At 38.1% G+C, this 21,988-nt stretch overlaps 1 long non-coding RNA gene and 1 pseudogene across 4 annotated transcripts in view; both read left to right on the forward strand.

Annotated features, from left to right (window-relative positions):
* Window positions 1–21,988, forward strand: part of LOC138155242 (uncharacterized) — a 228,781-nt gene that overhangs the window by 36,677 nt on the left and 170,116 nt on the right. The window lies entirely within an intron of this gene.
* LOC138155083 (ragulator complex protein LAMTOR5 pseudogene) lies at window positions 9,825–10,254 on the forward strand (annotated as a pseudogene).

A 21,988-nucleotide genomic window follows, 5' to 3' on the forward strand; every position in this document is an offset into this window, starting at 1 on the left:
GATGATGATGATGATGATGATGATGATGATGATGATGATGATGATGAAGACGACAACGACAATGATGATGGTGATGATAGCTAGCATGCTCTAAAGTTTATAAAGCACTTTACAAATATTGTCTCATTTGATCTCCATAAGGACCCTGAGAGGCAGGTGCTATAATTCCCCCCATTTTCTAGTTGAAGAAACTGAGGCAGACAGAGGTGACATACCCAGAGTCATATAGCTAGTAAGTACCTAAGGTCAGATTTGAACTCAAGCCTCCCTGACTCCAGGTCTAACATTCTATCCAAGGAGCCACCTGGCTGCCCCACAATGTGCTTCAGCCTCCTCATTACCACCCCTAACAATGTGTTTCTTTATTTCCCTTTGGGGAACTCAGAACTTTAATCTTCAGAAACTATATATGGTATTCCATGACTCATCAGAACATCATCAAAAGAATACTGCTATGAAAAAGATGAGACTTTATAGCACGGGAAAGCTTGAGATCATTAATTCTACACTGTTCTCTCTCAAGTCTCTTGGCCAATTATCCTCCTATCTCCAACTGCTTATTAAACATCCCAAATTGAATGTCCCATAGACGGCTTAAACTCATCATGTCCAAAATGGAACTCATTATCTTTCCCCCCAAAGCCCTCCCTTTGTCCCAACCTTTCTATTACTGTTAAGGGCATTAACATCCTCCCAATCATCCAGGCTTCAAACCCAGGTGTCATCCTAGACCTCTCACTCTTTCTCACCCCCATCTCCAATATATTGCCAAGGTCTGTCAATTTTACCTTTCTGACATCTTTCATATGAGCCCCTTCCTCTCCTCTGACACTGCCACCACCCTAATGCAATCCTTCTTTACCTTCATGCCTGAATTATTACAATAGCCTATTCGTGAGTCTCCCTGCCTCAAGTATCACCTTACTCCATTTATGACCAAATAAGAGAGAACATTATGAAATGTAAAATATATAATTTTGATTATATTAAATTAAAAAGGGTTTGCACAAACAAAGCCAGTTAAACCAAGATTAGAAGGAAATCAGAAAGCAGGGAAATAATTTTTACTCTGATAAAAGTCTTATTTCTGGGCAGCTAGATGGCACAGTGAGTAAAGCACTGGCCCCAGAGTCAGGAGGATCTGAGTTCGGTTCCAGCCTCAGACACTTAACACCCACACACAAAAACTAGCCGTGTAACCTTGGGCAAGTTACTTAACCCCAATTGCCCTCCAAAAAAAAGTCTTATTTCTCAAATGTATAGAGAACTGAGTCAAATTTATAGGAATACAAGTCATTCTCCAGTTGATAAATGGTCAAAGGATATGAACAGGCAGTTTTCAGATGAAATATGAAATAATGCTCTAAACACCACTGATTAGAGAAATGCAAATCAAAACAACTCTGAGGTACCACTTCATACCTATCAGATTAGCTAATTTGACAATAAAGGAAAATGATAAGTCTTGGAGAAAACATGGGGAAATTGGAATACTAATGTGTTGTTGGTTGTGAAACGATCCAACCATTCTGGAAAGCAATTTGAAACTGTGTCCAAAGAGTTTAAAAAAAACTGCAGAAATACCACTACTAGGTCTGTGTCCCAAAGAGATCGTAAAAAATGGAAAAGAATCCATATCTACAAAAATATTTATAGCAGCTCTTTTTGTGGTGGTCAAGAATTGGAAGTTGAGAGGATGCCCATCAACTAGGGAATGGCTGAACAAGTGATATATGAATGTAATAGAATATTATTGTGCTATAAGAAATGATGAGCAGGCGAATTTCAGAAAAACCTGGAAAGACTTATGTGAACTGATGTTGAGCGAAGTGAGCAGAACCAGGAGAACAATGTACACAGTAACTGCAACATTGTGTGATGATCAACTCTGATAGCTCCTCTCAGCAAGACAATGATCTAAGACAATTCCAAATGATTCATGATGGAAAATGCTGTCCACATCCAGACAAAGAACTACGGAGTCTGAATGCAGATAAAAGCATACTAATTACTCTCTTTTTTTCCTTTCTCCTGGTTTTTCCCTTTTGTTCTAATTCTTCTTTCATGGCATGACTAATGTGGAAATATGTTTAATATGATTGTACATATATAACATATCAGATTGCTTACCATCTTGGGGAAAGGAGAGGGGAAGAAGGGAGGGAGAAAAATTTGGATCTCAAAATTTTATAAAAATGAATGCTGAAAACTATCTTTACATGTAATTGAAAAAAATACTATTAAGGAAAAAAGTATCTTCATATTCCAATCCGTCTCCCACTCAACTTCTGAAGCAATTTTCAGTATGTAGGTCTGACCATGTAACTGCTCTCCCCATTCAATAAACTCCAACCGCTGCCTATCACCTCCAAGATGAAATATCAAATTCTCTGTTTGGTAATCAAAGCCCTTCATAACCTAGCCCATTCCTACCTTTCCCTAACTATACCATATTCTACTCCACCCCACCATGTATTCTGTGATACAGTTACACTAGCTTCCTTTCAGTTCCAAACACAAGACTATCTACCAATTCTGGGCATTTACAGTGGCCGTGTAAATACTTGGAATTTTCTCCTTCCTCATCTCTGTCTTTTGGTTTCCTTGGATTTCTTCAAATCCCAACTAAAATCCCATCTTCTACAAGAAACCTCTGACAGGGGCGGCCAGGTAGCACAGCAAGTAAGAGCACCGGCTCCAGTGTTGAGAAGACCTGGAGATCGAATCCCGTGCTCAGACACTTAGCACCCACCCAGAAACACCTGGCCGTGTAACCTTGAGCAAGTTACTTAACCCCAATTGCTTAGGGGCGGCCAGGTGGCTCAGCGAGTAAGAGCACTGGCTCCAGTGTTGGGACGACCTGGAGATCGAATCCCGGCCTCAGACACTCAGCACCACACCCAGAAATAACTGGCCGTGTAACCTTGAGCAAGTTACTTATCCCTGATTGCTTAAAAAAAAAAAAAAAACCTCTGACAGTCTTCCTTAATACTAGTTACTGCCTTCCCTCTGAGGATTATTTATATTATTTATTTTATCTTTATGTATAATATATTTTATTTTTATATATTTTGTTATTTTATTTTATTCATAATTTTATATTATTTATCCTGTTTGTAGCTTGTTTGTACATAATTGTTTGCATGTTGTCTCTACCATGAGAATGTGAACTCCTTAAGAGCAGTCTGTTTCCTGCCTTTCTTTGTATTCCCAGCATTTAGCACAGTGCCTGGAACATAGCAAATTCTTAATAAGTGCTTATTGACTGACTAAAAGCACTCCACTATTTCCCAGATGCAATCAAGTCCATTTTCATTTTTAATTCTGGACCCAACTCACTGTCCACCTACAGTACCTGTCTATGCCACGTGTCCTGGCAGATGATCTTGATATGTTATCCATTCAAATGCTTATCACAATCTGGATAAAAGGTATTTGTCAGAGTGGATGGTTGTGCCAAAGGGTTGTTGTTGTTGTTGTTCTGTGTGTGTGTGCACGCACAAGCATGTGTGTTTCAGGAATTTATTCAGGAAGTGGTGCTTTGCTCTAGGACTTTTTCCTGTCATCATAATGTCATCTGCAACCAGTGGCATGTGGAGAACATCACCATCTATAGGAATCTCTTTTCCATGTGGACTCTAAGATAGACATCATCCATTACAGGGACAAACCCTGGTAGAAAGCAAACACATCCTTTTTTTATACCTCAGTTGAGATTCCTAATCAGAGGGGAATTGAACAAAGTCATCTTTGTTATACAATGTTTCCAGAATTTTCATATTATTTTGACATCTGCATGGTGCATACTTACTGGAGGAGAGCCTTTAAAGCTGCATTTTAGACCAAATTACCTTTTTTGTTTTGTTTTGTTTTGTGTTTTATATAGTCTATAAACAATTGGCTCAGGGAGCTTTTATAATCTCTATGCCTTGTAGTCACTGATGAAGCTGTAAAGTTGTGGTCTGCTGTAGAATATAATTTGTAAAAAGCCTTGACTTCCCTTTTAATACCTTCTTTAGGAATATTCTAATAATGTATGTAGACTGCTGTCATAAAGATTTTCTAAAGATGGGAAAGGCATCATATAGGTTAGTTATTGATAATCTCTCTATTGCCTTTTTGTTGGGAGGATGGATCAGCAACGCCCCTCCCAAGTTTGCTATCCTCTTCTCTTTCAGATATCTTAAGAGAGGAAGATACCAAATCCTCTTCACTTTCAACTCAATACCTTCCAAAATCCTGCCCCCTCAATCACGGGCCTCCTCTGTGTGCAACTGGTCTACCATTGCTATTCTCACTGTTGTTTTCCTCAGTATAATTTCTGCTTCCTCTTCCACATTCCTACTTCCAGCACATCCAGGACTTTGATGTTAAAGAAGGGCTCCACTCTCATTGATGGAGGAAAAGGTTCATTATTGAAATTTTGACTGTTATTTTTTGTTTGTATCTTGCCTTCCTTTTCACTTTTGTCCTTAAATTATCTAAGCATATTATGGGTTAATTGGATCTTACCAAGCTTTTTATAAAACTGTTTTCTTATTGTTAGGAGAAGATATTGCTCATGATCTCTCAACATTCTTCTCCATAAGATTTTACAAATATATTACAAATATATTCTATAAATATATTCTAAAATATACAAATTACATTCTAAATATATTACAAATAAATTCTAAAAGTATTATCCTTAATTGCCATATATGTGTATGAGGTGAGGGTGGGGTTGTTAGAAAAATGAGTATTTGCTGGCTAAGGCAGTTTCTAGGTTCTTTTAGCCTCTTCACTGTGATGACTGGTTTACTTCAGTTCTTCTTTATTATTTTTTTTTTGAAGTGGGTAAGGCAAGGCAGTTGGGGTTAAGTGACTTGCCCAAGGTCATACAGTTAGTAAATGTGTCAAGTGTCTGAGTCCAGATTTGAACACAGGTCCTCCTGACTCCAGAGCCTGACTCACAGCACCACCTACCTGCCCCCTCAGTTATTCTTTAGAGTGGGTGGTAGAAAAGGGACCAGGAATGCTACAGATAAGTTTTTAGACTATCTTTAGATATTAACTTAACTGCTTACACTCTAGATGTAAAGTGAGGCTGGTGACTGCCCAGCCCTCCCTCATTAAGAAACAATCCACTTACAGGTGATGGCATCATCTGCCTGATGCCGTGGTCCTCTTCCGAAATGAAGGACAAACCGCAACACCCTAAATATGAAATCTTCATCCAGTAACCAATGAATAGATACACCAGCAGAAGAATGAGAATTGTAGCAATTTGTGCATCCTCGTTCTCAATGAAACCATAATTTAGAAGGACGTTGTAACTAAATGGAAAGATGGTTCCCAGGTTTTCCTTGAGGAGCTTGATAAAGGAGTTGATAAAGTTGGTGTTATCATTGTCCAAAGGCAAAAAAGAAATAATGTTTTCATAGTATATTTCATTATCCTGTATTTTAGCATTCATAAGTACTTGCAAAAAAAAGACCCCATGAAAATATTTATAGCTTATGTACCAACATCTGTTGTAGAAAATGAAAAGGTAAAGAAATGTTATGAAAAACTTGGCAAGACTCTCCCAATTAAATCATATATGTAATTTGCTACTTGGTCACTTCAATGCAAAAATAGAAATAGGTAAAGACAGTATAAAATAGATTAGAAAATATGGTTTAAGAGAAGGAATGAAAGAGGACAAAGATTTATATGATATTCAGAGATTATATCTAAAACATATACTTTCTTTGAAAAAAAATCAAATGTTCTGGATATGGCAAACATAGTAAAAAAAATCACAAAAAATTAAGCTGATCATATTTTAACGGACAATGACTGATGTGAGGGTCATCCCTGAATCAACTATCTATGCTGTCAGGCTGACTTGTTAAAGATAAAAATTAATATAAAACTGGAGGAGAGAATAAATGAATAAAATGAATTGACTGATTTTAAAGCATTATGTTAAGCTCTTATTATGTACCAGGGACTTGCTAAGGAAGGGTTGGGGATATAAAATCAAAAGTGATTCAGTCTATGCCCTCACAGAGCTTACATTCTAATAGAGAAAGACAAAATGTATAGGAGAGTGATTGCTAGGGAAGAAAGTTTTAGCCTAAAATATCACAGTAATGGTAGTATTGATTTGATCACAGAGTAAGAAGGGGAAAGCAGGAAGGAGGTAGGGCTAGGGGTTAAGTGCATGGTGTCAGGGAAAATGGCAAGATGTCTTGGGTGAATGTTTAGATGGGATGTGAAGTATCATTTACTCTAGAGCCAAATAGATATAGTGAGCTGAGTGATCTTGCACTCACTCATCAATCAAGACAGGTCAGTCTAATGATAGGCATTCCAAAATTGTGCAGATTAACTCAAATAAGAAAATGATATAGAATGCAATTAAAACAACTCCAAAGTGACCTGCTTAAATAAGGTATAGAGGCTAAAAAATGGGAAATGGGTGCTGAATAGATGCTTCTTGAATAAGAAGATCAAATAAACAATAAACAGCTTATCCAGCAAATATTTGACAAACTTTGCAAGAGGAGAAATCTGGTCATGAAAGACAACACAAGAAGGATTATTTATAGATGGTGGAGTCTTTTAAATGTTCCTAAATGACATGTGCTAACTGCATCAAGCCACCTAATATTACAAAGATGAGATGTTTAATTATTCAGTTTCATCTGACTATCCATGAGGTGAGGAGGGCTGTGGGAGCTGAGGGGGACAACTGGAGAAAGAACATCTATTGTCCAGCCTATCATATGCAAATGAATGGACAAACTATAAAACTTACCTCTCAGCATATGTATCTTGGACATGAATTGCAGATGGGCAATGAGTTGAGCCCAGAATTAAACAAGAAGAAAAGAGTGAGCTGAGTTGCTTTTGGGAAAACTAAAAGTTCTTTCAATGACAACAAGCTTCTTTTCATCCTGAAACAATGATGCATCTTTTAAATATAGCAGTCTTTTGATTTTGTTGAAGGCTGAATTTCACAAAACACCGAAGCCTCCAAAAACTCTAACTTAGGGATAATCCAAAGGCCAATGCAGAGGAGCATGGAGGGTTACCCTAACACACCACAAACAAGGAATTTTAAGGGAAAAGCAAAGAATGTCATTAAAGAAACATAGAAACAAAATAAAATGGGGTGGTCCCATATGAAGGATAATGAATGGATGGCCTTTGTGCCCCATTGGCATGCCCAAGATGTCCATGATGTCAAAATAAAGTGAAGGAGTTGCTCACCATATTGGGTGAATGTCCTGTGGCAAACTTATATGAAGACATGGGCAAGAGGAGCACAGAATAGGTGGAAATGGATGGGCTACAATCGCATCCTTGGAGTGAATATTCACAACGAAGAGATGAAAGATCCATTTCAGTATTTGTATAACTTTCCTAAGGAAATGATAATAATGGTAAAATGCCCTAGATTTTAGGTTCACAGATTTAGAGCTAGAAAATCATTTGGAGGTTACCTAATTCAATACCCTCATTTTACTAATGAAGAAACTGAGTCTCAAGGAGAAATGACTTGTCCATGGTCACACATACTTCTTCTGCCTCTAATTTTCTCTTAACTATATCCCATTTTTCAGATTAAATAGGTCAGACTAAAGTTGTCTCAATCATATGCCATCTCTTCACTTTTTTATTCTTTCTCCTAATTTGGTATTGATTTTGTATTTTTCTCTAACAAGTCAATAGTCTAGACTCTTCACAGACTGCTGATTTGGAAATGACTCCTATATTTGTAACCATTCATTTTCTGTCAGAATATATTCAATTTCAATTGGAGGGTGATATTATTCATTATATGCCCTGTTTAAGGGCCGCCCCTGATTATCTTCCTGAAGAAAGCACATGTGCACATTCATTATATGTGTGTGTGAGCACATGAAGCTTCTATTTAAGCCTGTTCATAACAATTACAAATATATGCAAATACCAACAAAATGCAGCATAATAGATTGCATTCTGTTATCATTTCTTCAAAGGAAAACTGAATCATCTCGATATAAGGAGGGTAGGTACCTTGTCATAAGGAAGTGTGTCAAGTGGCATTTTGTTCTACTGAATTCAATGCTTTTTCATAATCAATAAATGACAAATACAATGGGATCTTATATTCTGCATTGTGGAAAAAAAAAGATATTTCATTATAGGATATGACTTCCAAAAGTATGTGCATCCCTATTAATACCCATGTTAGGTTGGCCTTGATTCGGTGGAAATGAGAGAATAGGTATATAATGTATAGTTATTGATATTCTCTCAGTTGATTTTTTTTCAATATTTATAAGGTCTGAGCATGCCTCACCCAGAGCAGGACACAAGGCCAGACCTGTATACTGTCAATGGCCAACGCAGAATCCAAGTAGCCTATGCTAAAGTCATAGCAAAAGAAAAGGCCATGACAGTACCCAGGAAACCAAGAGCCCAAAGTCTTCTAAGAACTCTGCCACCAGCACAATTACTAACATTTGACTGGGTTTGTCAGGGTGGAGCCACCTCCAGGTTCAGAACTCTCCAAGGAGAAGACAGAGAAAGGGCCAAAGCTAAGGCAAGCCACCTGGAGACTAAAACTCACAAATTCCTGCAGAGGGCAGGACATATTCTTAGCCTGGACCACATCTAGGAACAAGCAGGGCTTGCATACATCATAGAAGAGTAAGGGTGGAAACAGAGATTCTCTCAAAAACAAAGTCCCAAACCAGGAAAAGAGGTAGGAGATGTGAGAAAACACAAGAAAATGTCTGCCACAATGATGCAATATTGAAAGAAGCCTGAGCAGTGACTGGGAGAAAACATCCATCCCATAACAAGTTCAAGTAGAATCTCAGAGAAGAGAATGACTAGGACAGAGGCTTAGAAGAGTACTCAGAAGAAACGAATACAGAGATATAAAATATAATGCTAAATTAATGAAAACTTTGGAGGAAAGAATAGGAAGGAGAATTAATATCTTAGAAATTTTATCTCCCCAAATATACTCCCCCCCAAAAAAAATGATACAAGAAATATTAAAACAAATTTTAAAAGACTGGAGGAAAGAAAAGAAGAAAATGTAAGGTACATACTATCAAAAATACATAACCCAGAAAATAGGCTAAGGATTATCAAACTACCTGAAAATCATGACCAAAAATCTAAGCCCATCACTCAAAAAATCATAAATGAAAACTTCCCACATCAATTAAAACTAAAAAGCAAAGTGAAAATACAAAGAATCCACTAGTCACCTCCCAAAAGATGTCCTAAAAGCTCTCAGAAATGTCATAGGTAAAATCTAGAGAATCCAAATCAAAGAAAAAGTACTACAAACACCCAGGGAAAAGGGTTCAAATGAAAAGAGGTCTTGGGAACATGATATTCCAAAGGGAAAAGATAAAGGCTTATAGTCAAGAATAACAACAAGCAAAATTGAGTTTAATCCCATGGAGAGAAATGGATATTTAACAGAATAGAATGCTTTCAAGCATTCCTGATTAAAAACAGAAAAAGACTAGAACTGAGAGGGAGTTTTGAAATGTAAACACGGGAGTCAATAGAAATCTAGAAAGGCCAATACAATTAAACAAATGTTCAACTGTATCTGCTACACAATAGTGAAATTGCTTTCTAATAGAAGAAGAAGAAACAAATGTCCTTTCAGGACCTTAATGTCTTTGAGATCTAGAAATAGTTTTGTTTTGATTTATTGGGCAAAAGAGAAGGAAATAAAAGGTGTGGAAAGGGAATATACTAGGAAAGATTGGAAGAGGAAGAACAGGCAACTTACTTGCTCACATAATAGGTGCATGAGATAAAGAATATACAAAATGTGGACTGAATCAGCTGTCACGGCCCAAGATGGAGGTGACCCTGGAGCAGCACCTCAAGGACATGAGGAAGAACCCGTCCATTGTCAGCATCCTGTTCACGGACTCGCAGGGGCTGAACCTGGGCTGCAGTGGCACCTTGTCAGATGAACGTGCTGGGGTGATCTCTGTCCTAGCCCAGCAAGCAGCTAAACTAATCTGACCCAACAGATATTCCTGTGGTCTGTCTAGAGTCAGAAAATGGGAATATAATGATCCAGAAACATGATGGCATCACCATGGCAGTGCACAAAATGTCATCTTGACCTCTCAGACCTAGTCTTCAAACAATTGTAGAACTCAAACCAATCTTTCCTTCTCATTTCTCTTATCCTGCTCTACTTTTAAGTACCAGTACTGAGGTCAGCCATTAAATATAATACTTGCTTAAAAAAGAAAAGACTATACAAAATGAAGGAACAGATATGGGGCATGGGTATCATATGAACTTCATTTCATCTGAACCAAAGATGTGTTGAACACTCTCACATACACTCATGCACAGAATTTGGTATAGAAACATATTAAATTCAACAGGGAAATAGGTGGTGAAAAGAAATGAGGTGTCCAAAAAAATGCTAAAATGTGAGGGATTAGTCATAAACCAAAAAGCCCTCCAATGTTAGAGAGTGGAGTTTGTGGGGGGAAGGGAGGAAAGGTTCCTTTGTTTATCTTTACATTTATTAACTTTATATTTATTTTCAAAAATATTTGTCTCCCTCATTAAATTATGGACTCCTTTCTAAATAGGGATTCTTTCATTCTTGGTCCTTGCATTGCCATTGCACAGTACAGTCTGGCATGAGACAGGCACTTAATAAATGCTTGTTTATTGATTAATTGTGATCAGTACATGGAGAAAGGAATAGAAGAGAGGAAGCAAAGGAGAAACATGACTTCATTTACAGATCACCAGTGTTAAGTACATTCCTATTTCACCATCTTCTTTTTTGAAGGAGTCCAGGGACAAAGAGAGGAAAAAATAAATAGAATAGGAGGGGTAGAAATACACAATTAACAACACTATCTGTGAATGTGAATATAAATGAGATCGAGCTCCTTTATCAATGCCAAACTTCTCATGAAAATAGGGTCCATCTTTTTAATGTGAACATTTTAGCAGTTTCTGAGAAAAGGACAATGGCCATACTTGTGCTTTAGGAAGATTCTTTTATCAGCTATATGAAGGATGGATTGGTGAGATGAGAGAGTCCGGTCAGGAGTCTATTACAATAATCCTGGCAAAAGATAATAAGGGCCTAAACTGGGATGGTGACTGTGTCAGTGAAAATGAGGAGATATATTTAGGACCAGGTGTGAAGACAGAATAGAAAGGTCTCAGCAACTGATTGGCTGTGAGACATGAATGACAATGACTCTTCTGAATTAAAAATGACAATCATAAAAAAGGAAGTAGAAAGGTATACGGTAGGAGTGATAAGGCTACAACAGATAACCAATGAAGAATTCCAAACAGTAACAGGAAGAGACGGATGGTCATGTGGCAAGAATAAAGCACGTCAGAAAGACAGCCAGAGTCCTCCACTGGTAGCTCAAAAATGACAAATGAAATCAAAGATGGCCTCTAGCAAGTTGGGTGGTCCCTGCATGGTGAAAAAGAGTTGTAAAAGGTGGGCGGGTATGGATGGATTTGTGATTTACACCACTGGATGGAACTACTGAATCAATGAGATTATGGTGGATCCATTTCAATGTTTAAGTATAATGTGGAATTCTGATAAATAAAAATACATACCTTTCAGTAAATGAGCATGAAGTCTTTCTACATTTTTGTGAATCTCAAGGTCATGAACTATGAAAACCAGGTTTCAACTTTCTTCTAACTCTGAAACTTTGGGGTTTACCTCTTTTCTTCTCTGTTCTGAGCCTTTTGAGAAAGTAAGTTGATAATTCCTTTGTTTCTAGGAAAAAGACAGACACTGAATCCATAGCATTCTCTGGTTTTTAGAAGTTCACCCAAAAAGCCATGAACATGTTCACTGATTTCAAGATCACAAATCAGAAAGGGGAGACCCATAAATTAGGCACAGAACCCTTATTCTTCTGAAAATAGCAGCATTAGTTGGAGGCAGAAATGCATCAGGGCTCTTTCATTTCATAATGATATTATACTGCTTATATTCAATGCATAGACACTGTAAAGATCTAATAAGTTTTAAATACAAATTACTCTATTATATATGTAAATACTTTCAAAAATCATCCTGGAAGAGTAAAGACTATGCAGAAATACATGAGTATCTTTTCTTATTCCTTATTCCAAAAAAATCTTAATTTAAAAATTCTCCCTTTTTCTTAGGAAAATAATTAAATAAAGTTTGAGGGACAACAACAACAAAAATACAAACCTGCTTTTGCCCTGATTGTTTTTTCCAGTTTTTCTTTGATTTCTTTCAAATCTCTGTTCTTTTCTTCACCTCTGCAAGTCAGTGTGGTCAGAGGCTGCTTATATTGTAAGCTTCTCAAGAGCAAAGACTTTTTCCACTTGCTTAGTACAGAAGCTAGCCTGATAACTTTACAAATATGATACTGATGATGGTACTAAAATAGTTGTATATGAATCAGTGATGTGCCAACTTCTGGAACGGAGAGGTCTTGGAACTGTGTGTGCTCCTGTGAGTCCCTTCCCAATAATCTTTTCTCATCTCTGGGCCAGAGTGTGCAGCCATTAGAAGAGACAGTGAAACATGCCAGTTTAATTTTAAGTCAAACAAATGATTGCACATTTTCTTCCTGATAATGGCCTCTGGAAAGATCATCATCATTTGAGCAAATTTCAAAGTCTCTGCCAAGAATAACTTTTTGCTCATATTGGACAGAGAGAACAGATAGGACAGAAGGAAAAAATCTCCCAGTTCTCCCTCAGCTCTTGGTGTTGTTATTGGAGTTGATGCTTATATAACTCACTATGTGCAAATAAAAAAGGCCCATAAGGTATTTTCTTACATACAGCTGAGCTCATCCCCATTCCATCTCTGTAACTGAAGCCTGAGATGTGGATTCAATGTGCCTCAGGCCACAAAAAGCCAATAAATGTGACCATGTTATATGTATTAAACTAGAATGCATAGTCGTACACTATGTGTAGAGGTCTTGACAACTTTACATGGTAGGGGTTGGAAGCTAAACTTAGGAGTTGACCAAGTGCAGAGCATTTTCTAGGCACACTGAGAGCTATATAACGGAGGGATATGCAGGATAGTATTTACAAGGAATCACAGCCAGCCATCAGGCATCTGTAAAAGTCAGATAAAGTAGTAGGTAGAAAGTATAATGACTATCTTCATTCTAGGGGAAATTGAAGATATGCATGTGAGGAAATCCAGGAATAAGAGGGGTGGGATGAAGCATGATGGAGAATATTTAGGTGAAGGTCAATGGAGTTAGGCAAAGAAATAATGTTGTCATCAGAGTGTATTATGGACCATCTGGCACAAATGGGGTCCAGGAAATAGAAACATGCTGTAGTCATGAAGGAGGGGACTTCAATTATCTGGACAGCAACTGGATTACTCTCTGCCCAAAGCAGAACAACTAAAAACATGTTGGCTTCTTTTCATGAAAAGTTCATCCTTATCAAAGTGAAAGAATCATGTTCATCTGGACTTGGTTTCCACTAACAAAGTGGAGCTTACTGGTGAAGTAGAAATGATGGGAACCTTGTGGGGAAATGACTATGCCATCTTATAATTTATGACAGCAAAGGAGAGGAAAACTGGAAACAGTAACATACACTTTAACTTTCTGATAAGCTGCTTTCAAAGGGTTCAGATAAAGGATAGGTAGGATTCTTTGTATTAAAATTCTGTAGGGGAAACTTATACTACAAGGGATAAGAAACTCGAAAGAATTAAGTTCTGGAGAATGAAAAACAATTTCTGCAAGTAGGAAAAAGGAAAATTGTGTAAAGACAATGCTGTGGATGCCCAGAGAATTTCATCAATCGATTTAGAATTTACAAAAAATACATACAAAAAAATGGAGGTTAGGACAAGTAATGAAGGAAGACTCTAAATGGCAGTCCTTTAAACGGCAATGGACATGTGGTGGAGAAAACTAACAAAAACAAAAAAAAGGTGTTTCTAGCTGTTGGGGAGAAGACAAATTTCTCTTCCAAGGAGAATAGTCTTTGGACTGCAAAGGACAGAATGAAAATGGATAATGGGGAATTGAAGTGAAAGATAAGAAGGAGTATAGTTAGAGAGGACTTAGATACCTTGGGTGAGTTCGAATTTCCAGACCTATAGGTTACAAAAAGGTTTTGCAAGAGTGAAATCTGAGCCCGTATCAATCACTTTTAAATTGTCATGGGAAAATGGAGATGTTCCCTAGGAAGGGCCAAATGTCCCTGATTTTATCTAAAAAGGAAGAGAGTAGAATTTGTAAACTATTTATGTGCCAAGGTCTTAATTTTGATTTCCTGTAAAAATTCAAGAACACATTCTTAAAAGGGATGGTAACTGATCATGTAGAAAAGGAAATCGTAATCACAGAGAGTCAACATGGTTTCAACAAGAACAGGTAATGTCAGAGTAACCCTCCAATAGCTATCATTTTCTTTTCTTTTCTTTTCTTTTTTGGACAAGATTACCAGGGTTACTAGATTGGTAGATGAGGTGAAAATAATGTAAAGAGAGTAGCTATATTTCAGCAAGTCATTTAACAAAGCCTGTCATGCTCTTCTCTTGTGGACCAGAAGGAAAGATGAAGTCCAGGCAACAATGGTCAAGAAGATTTAGGGCTAGTTGAATGGACATACTCAAAGAGTAGTCATTAATGGGTCAATGTCAACTTAGAAAGAACACTCTAGTAGTGTGCCCCTGGGATCTGTTCTGGGCCCATTAGTGGTTAGCATTTTTATTAAAGACTTAAATAAAGGTATAGCTGACATGCTGAGCAGATTTTCAAATGACACAAAGCTGGGAAAGACAGAAAACATGTTGGATTATAAAGTCAGGATGAGAAAAATCATGACACGCTAGAACACTGGGCTGAATCTTAAGGAAACCAGTCACCATGGTGATCATTTCTTGTTTTCAAGGCAGATACATTATTTCCAGAATGGGGAGGGTTCATTGTGGCAGCATATCTAGTCAAACAGGAAGAATTCCTTGTGCTTTTTCAAACCTGCCCCAGTAAATGACCAGATATCACAAGTCAATGCAACGCAACAAGCATTTATTGAATACCTACTATATGTAAAAAAAGCATCGTGTGAGATGCAAAAATTAATAGAGTTTAATAATTATTTAGCATAACTAGTAGTTACTCTGTTATACTAATAGTTATTATTACTAATGACTATTACTAATTACTATTAATTAATAGTTATTAACTAATACTTCCATTGGCCAAACTTCCTTTAGGGCTCAGTTCAGGTGCCATTTCCTATACAAATATTTTCCTGATCTCCCAAGCTGTTTGTGCTTTCCAAATCTTAACATTACTTTTTTATTTAACTGAGTAATTCGTATCCTCCAACCCCCCCCCCTCCATGGAACCTAGGTGGCTAGGTGGCTCAATGGATAGAGTGCTGGGCCTGGAGTTAGAAATACCTGAGTTCAAATCCACCCCAGATACTGACTAGACGTGTGACCCTGGGCAAGTCACTTAACTTCTGTTAAGTCTACTGGAGAAGAAAATGGCAAACCAATCTGGAAATCTTTGCCAAGAAAACCCCATGGACAGTACTATTATGCTATAATTCACAAGGACACAATTAAAAAACAACAGTGGAATGTAAGCTACTTGAGGGCAGGGATTGTTTTTTTTTTAATCTTTGTTTTTACAATGCTATATGCAAAGTACAAGCTTCACAAATATTTATTGGACTGAATTAAATTGAACTAAAGTTCTATGCTAGAGACTAGGAATACAAAAATAGAAAAATTAAAGAGACCTACCTTCAAGGAGCTTACAACTGGACAATGCAAATGACATGTACTCAAATTAGTAACATTTATTAAATACCTATCTTCAGTACTGTGAGTACAAAGACAAAAATGAAAGAAATAATGGCATAAGTACTACAGAACATAGTAAGAACAAAGGAAAACTCTAGACAAAAAGCTATGAGAAATTTGAGGAGGAAAAGATCATTTTCAACTTGGGGGATTAATGAGGGTTTTTCAGGGAAGGTGGCCACTGAACTGGACTTTAAGTGAGGAAAAGGTTTTTGATAAGCAGATTTTTAGAAGGAATGCATTCAAGGTGAGCAAAGGCACAGAGGCAGCAGCAAGCAGTACAAGATCAATGTTCCAGTGTGACTGGAACTTGGAGTTCAGGGAAAGGAAATAAATCAGGAAAGGCATGTTGGAGTCAGACTGGGAAGGGACTTAATGGCAGGCCAAGGAGTTTATATTTCATCTCCTAGCTACAGGGAAGTCACTGAAAGTTTCTGAGAAAAGGGATAATGGCCACACTTGTATAATAGCAAGATTATTTTTAATAGCTGTATAAAGAATGGATTGGTGAGGAGAGAGAGAGAGACCACAAAGGGAGACCCAATCAGGAGGCCATTATTGTAATCCAAGACAAAAGTAATAGAGGCTTGAACTTGGCTGTATGAGTGAAGATGAGGGGTGAATTTGACATGACTTGAGAAGGCAGAATAGGAAGGCCCTGGCAACTGATAGGATATTGTGGGTGGGATGGGACTGAAAAAAAGGGACAAGACAAAGAAAGCTGAGGTTTTGCACTTTTATGGCTAAGAGGAAAGTGGTGCTAGCAGCAGAATAGGATAGAGTGAAGCAGTTCCTACCTTCAAGGAGCTTACATTTTAACCATATACACAGTTTGAGGTACTCAACAGGCATCTAGGTAGAGATAACTTGCAGGCTGAAAGAAATGAGGGAATGGAATTAGGGAAGGGATAGAAGCTAGATTTTTAAAAATCAGCATAGAGCTCCTAGACTTATACATAGACTTAGAGCTAAAAGAGACCTGAGAGGCCAGTCTAAACCTCTTGATTTATGTTAAGAGAGAGTATTTGTTAGTGGGAGGGCATTGGACAAAGATCGGCAACCAAACCCTTGTCATTTGCATGAGAGAGAAAATGAGAGGGACAGAAAGAAAAACAGAGATAAAGAGGAAGAAGAAGAAGAAGGAGGAAGAGGAGGAAAAGGAGGAGGGGGAGGAGGAAGAGGAGGAGGAGAGAGAGAGAGAGAGAGAGAGAGAGAGAGAGAGAGAGAGAGAGAGAGAAGTTTTAATGTGTTAGACCCCTAGAGAAAGAAAACACATAAAGGGATGCCTGAAAAGGAAGGAAGACCCACAAAATGGTCTGGACAAATCCCTGAAGTGAAAGCCTAGAGTCAGGCAAGATAAGGCAAAAACCCATTTGTCAGAATCCAACAATTTTTTTTATCTGGGGTTCACGTAATTCCTTTTCAATTTGAGGAAATAAAGCCCAAAAAAAAGGATATTTGCCCAAAACAGGCAGTATGATGGGAGCTAAGAACTAAGAACAAATATGAGTTTCTAATGATAAGTTTAATAAAAATTCCTTTTTTTCAAACCTGCCCCAGAATAAGTGATGAGACATTTAAATTTTAATTCAATGTAACAAATATTTATTGATCACCTAGTTAGTGCCAGGTAGCATACCAGACTCTGTGAAATTGAAAGATAAATAGAATTCACTTCAGAAGCCAAAGGAGAGGACATAGGAATTCAAAAAAGATTTCAAAGAGCAGATATAATCTTAGCCTGGATAGATTCCCTTATATGAGTAACCCAGCTGAGGGGAAGTATTTAATGTCATCAACTAAGGAGTCTTACTGCTTACTAAGAGAACTCACTGAGAGGAAAAGTGACCCTCCCCTACAAGAGAGAGGCTAACCACAGCATCCCCATTGGATGCAGGTATCCATGAAGATGGCACCTCAGCTGAGAACTAATGGGAGGCTCAAAGAGTTGACTGAAAAATTGTTAGTCTTCCCTTCCAAGGGAGGGTCTCACTAACCACAGCACCCCACACTAGGGGGTAGTAGTGACAGAAAGGACAGACTAAAAGGGCTATAGACCCCTCCATCCTCTGTCCATTTGTTTGAAGATTGGGCAACTTGTCAATCTACAAAACAGCTTCAGAGAATAGTCAGGGCTCCACAGAATCAAAACCTCAACATCACCTTTTGATTTCTGGTGAGCAGGAAAGGAGAGAAATAGTCAACAAAGAGACTCCGAAGGGAAAAGCCTACCCACCAGCTGCAGAAAGACTGAGTTAGATAAACCTCAAATAAAAGATGTGGAGTTGCAAGGGACATTAGAGACAACACCTTGTTTTACATTTGAGGAAACTGAGATTGACAGTGGTTAAGTGGCCTGCCCAGAATCATGCAGCTAGTGTCTAAGGGGATATTTTAACCCAGGTCTTTCTGAATTCAAGCTCAGTGCCCTATCCACTACTGTATACTGCCTCAATCTGATGCTTCAGTATAAGGAAGGCCACTAGAGTATCAGAAAGTTAATTTAAGACTATCTAGCCCCAGTGGGATCTCTTTTCATACAGAAGGCTGTCTCTTTCCTACCTAATATTCCATCTGCCATAGCCCCTAGAAAACGGAAAATATGTGTCTAACTTAGAGTCACCAGTAGCCCATATGGACCAATAACAAGTCCAGAATTGCTACTACAAAATGGCGGGTCTGTGGATAATGATAGCCAGATAACCACGTGTGTCCATAAGCTCAAGGACGTCATGACAAAGGTTCCAGGGCTATCTGACCAAGGCCTCAACATGGTCAAAGGCCATGAAGATAGTAAGTATTAGAGCTGTGATTCAAACCTAGGCCCTCTGATTTTAGACCCAGCATCCTTCCCACTAATGTTGGGTCCTTGGGTCTAGGCCATGGTTTCTTGGATAGTCCTTAAATGGAATTCCTACTTAGCTATCACAGACTCTAATTCATCTGTTTCTGGAGATGTAGTCAGGTTCTAAGGTCCTTTCAATTGGGCATACGGGCCAGGGACCTCCATGAAAATAGGTCCATAGGGCTGCTAAGAAACTGAAATTTTCTAGTTCTCATGGAGGCCATGACATTATCCATCTGCTCCTTTCCAACATGGTGCTTTACCCATTTGTCAACACAGTTCATACCACATTGGATTCCATGGTTTCAAATATCATCTCTGTACATATGATTCTCAGATTGATTTTATCTAGAACTTACCTCTTCCTTGACCTCCAGTCTTGAATATCCAGCTGCCCACTGGACATTTTGAACTGGCTATCTAATAAACACCTTAAACTCAACATGATCAAAATTGAACTCACTATCTTTTCCTCCAAACCCTCCCTTCTGCTAAACTATTATTGTCAAGAACACACTCACCCTCCCAGTCACCTAGACTCACAATTTAGGTGTTATCCTCAGCTCCTCACTCTTTCTCGGGCCCCATGCCCAATTTGTTGCCAAGTCCTATCAAAAATATTTCTTTTATATGCTGCCTTCTCTCCTCTGACATTGATACATGCCTTCATCACTTCATACCTGGACTATTACAATAGTCTGCTGATTGGTCACCCTGCCTCAGGTCTTTTTCCAGTCCGGGCCATCCTGTACTCACTTGTCAAAGTGATCTTCCTAAAGTGTAGGTCTGACCATATTACCCCCCTATTTAATAGATGTCAGTAAATTACCTCTAGGATTAAATTTTAAAGCCCTTCACAATTTGGCCACCAGTTTTCTTTTTTTTCCAATCTTCCCTTGACCCCTTCAATCCAGTAATCTTGGCCTGGACCTCTGGCTGCTCCTTGAACTTAACTGGTTCTGGACCTTCGTCCTCAAAGAGGATCAAAATGACATCACTAAATCTGAGTCAAGACACATATGAGCTTGGAAGATTCTGCCACAGGTCAGACACAAATAGTCCACGTGAACATCTGGAGTGGCACACACTCCATCTCCTAACACCAGGCATTTTCACTGACTGGCCCTGCTGCCTGGAACTCACTCACCTCATCTACGTCTCTTAACTTCTTTGGCTTCCTTCAAGACTAGCTAAAATTACACCTTCTGTAAGAAATCTTTCCCAGTCTCCCTTAATGCTTTTGCCTTTCCTCTGTAGATTATCTCTAGTTCATAATGAGCCATCCCCCAATATATAAATTGTTTAAAGACATGAACAGGAAGTTTTCAAGAGAAGAAATATAGGCTAGCTATAGGGGAAAAAATGCTCCAATTACTAATAATTAAAGAAATTAGCCCATATATATCTTGTTTGTACCTATTTATTTGCATATTGTGTCCCTCATTAGACTGTGACCTCCTTAAGAACCAGGAACATCTTTTTTCTCTCTTTGTATCCCCAGTACTTAGCACAGGACCTGGAAGATAGTAGGCCCTTATTAAATGCTTGTTGATTGTTCACTCCTGCTACCATCTTCTGTAAATTTCCTTGCCATACTCCATGTATATAATTCCTATTTGGTCTAGTTGATTCTCTATCATTTTCTTACCTGTGATATCAGAAACAGGACTCCAGTCAGATATATCTGAGCCAGAACCTAATCCCTCCCTGTTAAATCTATGATTTAACAGATGCTTTGATGCTTTGGGGTACTTCTCTGATATTAGGAGATGGAGACTTTTGTACCCTATGCTCTCCTTCCTTACTTCTGCTTATTAGAATCCTTTGCTTCCTACAATGCTCAACAAAATATCACCTGGACGAGGCCTTTTTAGCCTACCTCCACGCACACTAAAACCACCTCCTCTAACGGTACCTCCAGTCTACTCTGTATTATCTGTATCATCTATGTACCTGATATAGCACTTTGATATTTCCAAAACTCTTTCCATATGTTATCTCATTTGATCATATTTATTTGAGACTTTTAATTTATATACACTCTATTAGAGTGTAAGCTCTTTGAAAGTGGGACTGTTTTGCCTTTTTATTTTAACCACAGCATAGTACCTGGTTTATTGTAAGCTATTATCGTTCAGTCATTTCAGCCATATCTGACCCTTCATGACCCCATTTGGGGTTTTCTTGGCAAACCACTCCAATATCTTTGCCAAGAAAACCCCAAATGGAATCACAAAAAGTTGGTCGTGATTAAAAAAAAAACACTACTGACAAATAATTATCCTTCAAGGTAAAATGCAGTTGAGTGCCATAGGAATGGTATAAGCAAATGCTATAAATTCCAGGGCATTTTACAGGAGGAAACTGAGACAAACAGCGTTAATTCACCTGGTTGACTTGCCCAGCATCACACAGCTACTCTCTGAGGCCAGATTTAAGTGTTTATTATAAGAATTATATTAAATACTTAATAAATATGTGTTTACTGACTGCCCCACGTATCTTCCATGCTAGTTTTAAAGAACACTCTGACCTTCCTTGTTTTCCTGACTCCTTCATGATCTTTCCCTTTTCTTTAGGCACCAAGTATGAGCTAAAATATCCCAGCACAGATGGCCTATTATTTAATATGTTACTGGTTTGTTTGATTCTTTGATGAACCCTATCTAAGTTCATAATGGCTCCAAGAACTGCACAGAAACCAGCAGAGTGGAATCAATAAAAGATCATATGAACAAAAACGTTCCACTTTTGATTTCGTTCTCAATGTTTCAGCTAACCAATCTCCCTTGAGCAACCTAACTCTTTAAGAGACAAAAATTTTACATGGTTTCCTATAACTCCTAAAAGGTGTGTTGGGGGCCCACCAGACTAGCCCCCATTCTTCTGGCCAGCCATTCCAGCCAAATTCCACTGAGCTATGATTTGCATCATGGCAAAGAGCCAGATGGGAACCCTCTGGTGAAACAGGTATAGGTATTCCTGAGAAAATTCTTAGTTTTTAAGTTTGGAGACCAAGGATTCGAGAAATTTTTGGTATTCAGGGAAGGAGCAAAAGGGGGCCCGATATCTATTAGGGTTCCATTAGTGACATTTATTCTTTCTAAGCCTCATGATTTGCTGATTCAGGAGCTTCCTGTAAACATAAGAGATCTTTCTATCATCCTTGTCCTTCTCCCTCCTCATTTTTGCCAATGTTCCTTTTCATTTTAGACCATATAATATAGTACCAATTTAAGAAAATGATGGTAATACATCACAAAAAATGGAATGGATAGCACTATGCCAGGTCATTGAACTACTAG

This window comes from Petaurus breviceps, unplaced genomic scaffold (genome assembly GCF_028583685.1).
Source record: "Petaurus breviceps papuanus isolate PSGF00001 unplaced genomic scaffold, PetGlider_PUasm1.0 91133, whole genome shotgun sequence".
Taxonomy (NCBI): domain Eukaryota; kingdom Metazoa; phylum Chordata; class Mammalia; order Diprotodontia; family Petauridae; genus Petaurus; species Petaurus breviceps.